Source organism: Salvelinus alpinus, chromosome 26 (genome assembly GCF_045679555.1).
Source record: "Salvelinus alpinus chromosome 26, SLU_Salpinus.1, whole genome shotgun sequence".
Classification (NCBI taxonomy): domain Eukaryota; kingdom Metazoa; phylum Chordata; class Actinopteri; order Salmoniformes; family Salmonidae; genus Salvelinus; species Salvelinus alpinus.
Genome location: NC_092111.1, coordinates 3,852,252 through 3,860,023, shown reverse-complemented (window position 1 = coordinate 3,860,023; position 7,772 = coordinate 3,852,252). Strand labels below are relative to the sequence as shown.

Genomic DNA, 7,772 nt, shown 5'->3' with positions numbered 1-7,772 from the left:
TTTCTGAGGCTGGTAACTAATGAACGTATCCTCTGCAGGAGAGGTAACTGGGTCTTCCTTTCCTGTGGTCCTCATGAGAGTCAGTTTCATCATAGCGCTCATGGTTTTTACGACTGCACTTGGAGAAACTTTCAAACTTCTTCAAATGTTCTCTATTGACTGACCTTCATGTCTTAAAGTAATGATGGACTGTTGTTTCTTTTTGCTTATTTGAGCTGTTCTTGCCATAATATGGACTTGGTCTTTTACCAAATAGGGCTATCTCCTGTATACCAACCCTACCGTGTCACAACACAACTGATTGCCTCAAACGCTTTAAGAAAGAAAGAAATTCCACAAATTAACTTTTAACAAGGCACACCTGTAAATTGAAATGCATTCCAGGTGACTACTTCATGATGCTGGTTGAGAGAATGCCAAGCGTGTTTAACGCTGTCATCAAGGCAAAGGGTGAATACTTTGAAGAATCTCAAATATATTTTCATTTGTTTAACACTTTTTTGGTTACTACATAATTCCATATGTGTTATTTCACAATTTTGATGTCTTCACTGTTATTGTACAATGCAGAAAATAGTAAAAAAATAAAGAAAACTCTTGAATGAGTAGGTGTGTCCAAACTTTTGACTGGTACTGTATGTCTGTGTTTTTTTGCAACCGTGGAAGAGTAACCAGGATTCAGAATTCTCAATAAACATTTTCTCTTTTCATACAATTGTGTTTGGTTAATGTATAAATTAGGTAACTGTAGCAGTCTGATCTGTGATTGTATACTATACATTGTGAAGGCAGTAGTCACAAAGGGCTTATAGCTGATGCGCAAGACTGTTTATTTGTTTGTGTGTGAGAGAGAGCATGCATGGGCATACCGGTGAGGAAGCACATGCTCTGAGGTGTGAATGTATGACTAACATCTATACGTCCAACCTCAATTCTATTCTAAAGGCTTACTTTGTGTGTGTCTTAATTCCTGGCAATGTGGTGCGTCACATGTTTGAGACATTTCATACAGGGCTTATACATTTGCGGGAAGTTATACAATTTCCTTAGAGATAGATTGAACACTCATCTTTGTATCTGTACCATTAAAGTGTCTGTGACAGCATGGGCAGCACCATTGAGGCAATCTCCATTTTGAAGTAGTACATTTTCCTCTTCACGATTGGCTGATTCCTCCTGATGACCCGGTTGGACATGACCCCAAAAGGGTCATCAGGAGAGATCAGCCAATGAAGTTGGAAGTCCCAACCAGTTGACTACATTAAAATGGTGGAAGCCCTGGAAAACTAAAGGCATAGAAACTTTAAATGACTTGGTAACAAGAAATACATTTATTTCCATGACAGATTTAAAAAGCAATTTTGGACTGACCATTGTAGATATTTTCAAATACATGCAATTTAAGAGACAAAATTCATAAATTATACAGCACAACGGCAGAGGCATGTCTTAAGTGTAAAACTAATAATGACTCAATCATCAGTGCTTGCTGGGAATGTTATAAAATCCAAAAGTTATGGGCAGGGCTATAAAGTTGGCCGTCAGAAGTATTACAATGTAAACGTAGTTTTAATCCGTCTGTCTGCATATTTCAAGACATGGCATATGGGGATGTAGTGAGATACCCAAAAGGCTGGACTTTTTATTCTCTTCTTATCACTCATCTTGGAAAAATGTATGCTAAAAACGTGGAAATCAATCAATCCCACAGTTAACACAACAGAAAAATCGAATGATTTATTGTTGAAATACACGGGCGACAGAGAAAAACAAATTGGTAGGGGAAAGCGAGGTAAGTTGTCACACGGGTAAGTTGTCAAACCTTTCATACCTCCAACACTAGAGGCGCTATCTCAAAAATCAAATATCTACTTTGTGGGACTACATGTCTTATGGTCAACTTCCTGTTCACATGTGGTCAAGGTCACTCTAATCTGAGGTGAGCATACATTTCTTATTTTTCCCCTTTAAAAGTAAAAAATTGGCACTTTACATTTTATTCAATTAAACTTTGTTAGGTATGAACATTCAAAATTATAATTTTGCACTGAGTAGAGGAGACAATAACGTATCTTTTGATACTTTAGCTGCAGTTCTATGTTGAGCTAACCTTGTTGCCAGCCAACATTAGCACACATGTCAGTTTGGGGCAAGTTGTCTCAATGACCTTGGGGCAAATCTTCACATGTGACAAATTGCCCCAGTATACATAGAACATGCTCAAAAAACATTGTGATATTGTGTAATCAGCTCTGATAATAGCATTAAATGTTACTGTAAATGGATTATTATAAACACAGCAAAAAGAGAAATGTCACTTCAGGACCCTGTCTTTCAAAGATAATTTGTAAAAATCCAAATAACTTCACAGATCTTCATTGGAAAAGGGTTTTAACACTGTTTTCCATGATTGTTCAATGAACCATAAACAATTAATGAACATGCACCTGTGGAACGGTCGTTAAGACACTAACAGCTTACAGACGGTAGGCAATTAAGGCTGAAAGGAGGCATAAGGTGTGGCCAGGGCAATAAATTGCAATGTCCGTACTGTGAGACACCTAAGACAACGCTACAGGGAGACAGGACGAACAGCTGATCGTCTTCGCAGTGGCAGACCATGAGTAACAACACCTGCACAGAATCGGTACATCCGAACATCACACCTGCGGGACAGGTACAGGATGGCAACAACAACTGCCCGAGTTACACCAGGAACGCATAATCCCTCCATCAGTGCTCAGACTGTCCGCAATAGGATGAGAGAGACTGGACTGAGGGCTTGTAGGCATGTTGTAAGGCAGGTCCTCACCAGACATCACCGGCAACAACGTCGCCTATGGGCACAAACCCACCGTCGCTGGACCGGACAGGACTGGCAAAAAGTGCTCTTCACTGATGAGTTGCGGTTTTGTCTCACCAGGGGTGATGGTCGGATTCGCATTTATCGTCGAATGAATGAGCGTTACACCGAGGCCTGTACTCTGGAGCGGGATCGACTTGGAGGTGGAAGGTCCGTCATGGTCTGGGGCTGTGTGTCACAGCATAATCGGACTGAGCTTGTTGTCATTGCAGGCAATCTCAACGCTGTGCATTGCAGGGAAGACATCCTCCTCCCTTATGTGGTACCCTTCCTGCAGGCTCATCCTGACATGACCCTCCAGCATGACAATGCCACCAGCCATTCTGCTCGTTCTGTGCGTGATTTCCTGCAAGACAGGAATGTGAGTGTTCTGCCATGGCCAGATAAGAGCCCGGATCTCAATCCCATTGAGCACGTCTGGGACCTGTTGGATCAGAGGGTGAGGGCTAGGGCCATTCCCCACAGAAATGTCTGGGAACTTGCAGGTGCCTTGGTGGAACAGTGGGGTAACATCTCACAGCAAGAACTGGCAAATCTGGTGCAGTCCATGAGGAGGAGATGCACTGCAGTACTTAATGCAGCTGGTGGCCACACCAGATACTGACTGTTACTTTTGATTTTGACCCCTACTTTGTTCAGGGACACATTATTCCATTTCTGTTAGTCACATGTCTGTGGAACTTGTTCAGTTTATGTCTCAGTTGTTGAATCTTGTTATATTCATACAAATATTTACACATGTTAAGTTTGCTGAAAATAAACGCAATTGACAGTGAGAGGACGTTTATTTTTTTGCTGAGTTTATATACGTATAGTTTAGAGCAGCAGACATATCCCTGGACTACACAAGTCAGGCTCTAGCGTGTGTGTGTCTATTAGCACACTACATGCCTACAGATATACTTCATACAGAGTCATGAATTTAGTGTGGTGTTATGAATAGCTTTGTGGCAAAGCGGGCAAAGAAGATGTTTAGTTTGTCTGGGAGCAAGACATCGGTGTCCGTGACGTGGCTGGTTTTCTTTTTGTAATCCGTGATTGTCTGTAGACCTTGCCACATACGTCTCGTGTTTGAGCCGTTGAATTGCGACTCCACGTTGTCTCTATACTGACGCTTTGCTTGTTTGATTGCCTTGCGGAGGGAATAGCTACACTGTATCTGGTCATGTTTCCAGTCGCCTTGCCGTGATTAAAAGCGGTGGTTCGCACTTTCAGTTTTGCGCGAATGCTGCCATCATTCCACGATTTCTGGTTAGGGAAGGTTTTAATAGTCACAGTGGGTATAACGTCACTGATGCACTTGCTAATAAACTCGCTCACCGAGTCAGTGTATACATTGGGGATAATGTGTGTGAATGTGTGTGACAGAGAGAGAGTGTGTGTGTATGTTGTGTTTCATTTTCCTTGTCAGCCACCCATCTCTGCTTTGTCAGTCTTGATAGGCCCAGTGTATGCACTTCTGGGTGAGGCTGTCGGGCAGTGGTGGAGTGCATGGCAGATCTGAAGGAGAGATGCACAAAGTTACAGTAAATATACAGTTCAACAACATGTTTGTTGGTGTGAGTGAGTGAGCGTTTGCGTATGTAATATAATTCTGAATTACCTGTATCAATCTGGGAATCCTCAAAATGTTCTCCCTTCACAGCCAGTGTAGTAGGATCTGGTGCAGTCGGTAAATTAAATACCACAGCAGAGGACTGCTGTGACTGCAGCTGAACTGCTGGGGGTGGCAGATCTAAAAGAGAGAGACACAATTTTCTTAACTGACAGTAATCGTACAACTAAACAGACGGAATGAGTGTAAGGCCTAGATTCAATCAGATCAAGCATTATCCGGCGATCTGTCAAATCGGAAAGCAGCTGCTCTTGATCATTGTCAAGAAACTTCAACCATCTTACTTGCGTTACATGTTCGAGAAAGTGTAGGCTATATAGAAATAACGATGGTCAAATTCAAAATCATTAAACAAAATAATGAGGATGTAACGGCTGTTGGAAGGAGAGGACCAAGGTGCAGCGTGGTACGTGTCCATATTTATTAAATGAACACTGAAATAACAAAAATAACAGTTCTGGCTGGTGCAGACACACAACAGGAAACAACAACCCACAAAACAAAGGTGGGATGAGGCTACCTAAGTATGGTTCTCAATCAGAGACAACGATAGACAGCTGCCTCTGATTGAGAACCACACTGGCCAAACACATAGAAATATAAAACATAGAACAAAAACATAGAATGCCCACCCCAACTCACGCCCTGACCAAACCAAAAATAGAGACATAACAAAGGAACTAAGGTCAGGGCGTGACAGAGGATTTCTATCAGCCTAATGGAGGTGTAGATTACATCTCAAATTCCAGTTTTCAAACTTGTAAACAGGGCTGCATGAGATTTCTGTTAATGCATCTCCGTGGAGCCAATGGCAAAGTCCGCTTTGGGTATAAATGCCAGAAGCCGCTTGTGGATTTGACAGCTCTAACACAGTTCCACATCAGACACCGCCAAAACAACCGCTATGCAGATGTCGGCTAAAGCGGATCTGATTGAATAGAGCACCAAGTGAGGGCGAGGATGCATGTATGTGATAATTACCTGTATCACCTGTCGTGACCAGTATAGCAGGTGCAGGGGCAGACGACTGCAGCTGTGAGGGCTGTGGTTGAGATAATAGGGATGTCAGATCTAAAAAGAGAGAGGACCAATTTTCTTAAGTGGAAATAATTATACAACAAAACAGATATGTGTGTGTGTGTGATAATTAACTGGACCACATCACACTGCTTCAGGTCTACAAGCCTCTAGAAGTTCCAGCATTCCACTCCAGGACTGGAACAGCTTGGTGGAAACACTCACCTGTCACCCAGTGAGCTTGGTTGACAGATCTGAAAGATAAGCACAATATTATTTTAGTGACAAAGCCTTGACTACACTAACCTAAATGAAGTGTGTGATTCTGGGCTTTAGTCTACACAAATTAAAACACAAATTAAATAAAGGATGCAGGAACTGAGCCCTAGGACAATGCCACAGGACTACCTGGCCTGATGACTCCTGGCTAGCCCTGTCCCCAGTCGACCTTGTCGTGCTGCTGATCCAGTCTCTGCTGTTTCTGTCTGTGGCTATGGAACCCTGACCTGCTCAGGACTCACCAGAAGTGCTACCTTGTCCCAGACCTGCTGTTTGATCCTGTCTCTCTCTACCGGACCTGCTGTCTCAACCTCTAATTACTCAGCTATGAAGAGCCAACTGGCATTTACTCCTGAGGTGCTGAACTATTTCCCCCTGTATAACCACTGTGATTATTATTTGACCCTGCTGGTCATCTATGAACGTTTAAATGTCTTGAAGAACGATCTGGCCTAAATGGCTGTACTCCTTTATAATCTCCACCAACACAGCCAGAAGAGGACTGGGCACCCATCAGAGCCTGGTTCCTCTCTAGGTTTCTTCCTAGGTTCCTGCCTATCTATAGGTCGTTTTTCCTAGCCACTGTGCTTCCGCGTCTGCATTGCTTGCTCTTTTGGGGTTTTAGGCTGGGTATCTGTATAATCACTTTCTGACAACTGCTGATGTAAAAGGGGCTTTATAAAATACATTTGATAGATTGCTTGTATATGCTTCTATTCACGTCAGTAACTCTAAATATTACATTGAGTTCTCTTACATTTCCTCAATAGGAAGTTGTACCTTAAGCCAAAACTTCTTCCTGGTCTTTTCTGCTGGGGACAGGGGGCTTCAGGTTTGGGAACTGAGGGCCTAGAGAAGATTTAAGAAATGAATGAAATTCAATTTGGGTTAGCTGTGTATCTCATCTGATTTGAGAATTGCTGATGATATACTGTATATGTCTATTTTCTTTTGAAAATCTGCCACTGAACCACGCCATTATATCAGGTGAGAGTGTACACAACTGTTAGGTTATTTTACCAGGTCAAAAATAACATCATTTGGTCAAGGGAGACCTGGCAAAGAGGAAAGAGCTCTCAAGTAAAAGGCTTATCCATAGCTGCAGCTTTGGTATGGATAAAGACAACGTGACACCGCCACAGCTGCATGAATGTGTGATCTTTCTATAATATTAGCTAATTGAACAATTTCTAGAACGGGTAGTGGTGATGGGCATTCGGCTCAGCTCACCAAAAAGAGCCGGCTCTTTTGGCTCCCAAACGGCTCTTTAAAAAATATATATTTTGTGTTTTTTCTAGTCAAACAGTATGATTGGTGTAAAATAATTCTGATTAAATGAAATCATACTCTACCTTAACCACAATGTATTTAAAAATGCATAGGTTTGTTATGAAAAATAATACTATTAAACATTTGCATTTAAAGTATAACTTTTTAATGTATATAAACAAAGTGCATATAAAAGTAAGAATTAAAAACGAATACAATCTGAACAACATAATAATAGAATATTGCACATATTCACAAAAAATAAATAACAATGTGCAAAACTGCAGCATCCCACTTAAAACATTAAACTGGTCCCTCTTTTCTCTCTCTTCTTTATTGCCATGGTATAACCAGCAACACATAGCAATGCTGACCATATTTTGCTTTTATGTGAGATTTGCATTCAGAAATGCAAGCTGCTTCACTTTCGAGGGGCTGATGCGGTTTCTTCTCTCAGTAATTATTTTTCCCGTTTTCGAGAAGACCCTCTCAGAGGGAACGGATGTGGCCACTATGCAGTCTCCCTGTCATGACTTTAGTAAGCCGTGGGTAGACAGAGGCCTTGTTCTTCCACCAGCTCAGAGGAGGGGCTCCTCCAAACAGGATCAGACCTCCATTATGGCATCTGCTGAGAGATTCCTTCGTACTGCATCCCCAGTTGCTCTCTCGTCAGCATCCAAACAGCAGATGTTTGTGGCACTACTGCTGGTGCTTCTGCCCCCTCTTCTT

The 7,772-nt window shown here is 42.0% G+C and overlaps 1 long non-coding RNA gene across 1 annotated transcript; it reads right to left on the bottom strand.

Moving 5' to 3' along the window:
- Positions 1–732: 732 nt before the first annotated feature.
- On the bottom strand, positions 733–7,037 carry LOC139554474 (uncharacterized). Its single transcript, XR_011670848.1, has 5 exons — positions 6,555–7,037; positions 5,721–5,749; positions 5,460–5,549; positions 4,467–4,598; positions 733–4,363 (listed from the first exon to the last, which is right to left on the bottom strand). It is a non-coding gene; the product is annotated as an uncharacterized lncRNA (long non-coding RNA).
- Between the last annotated feature and the right edge of the window lie 735 nt (positions 7,038–7,772).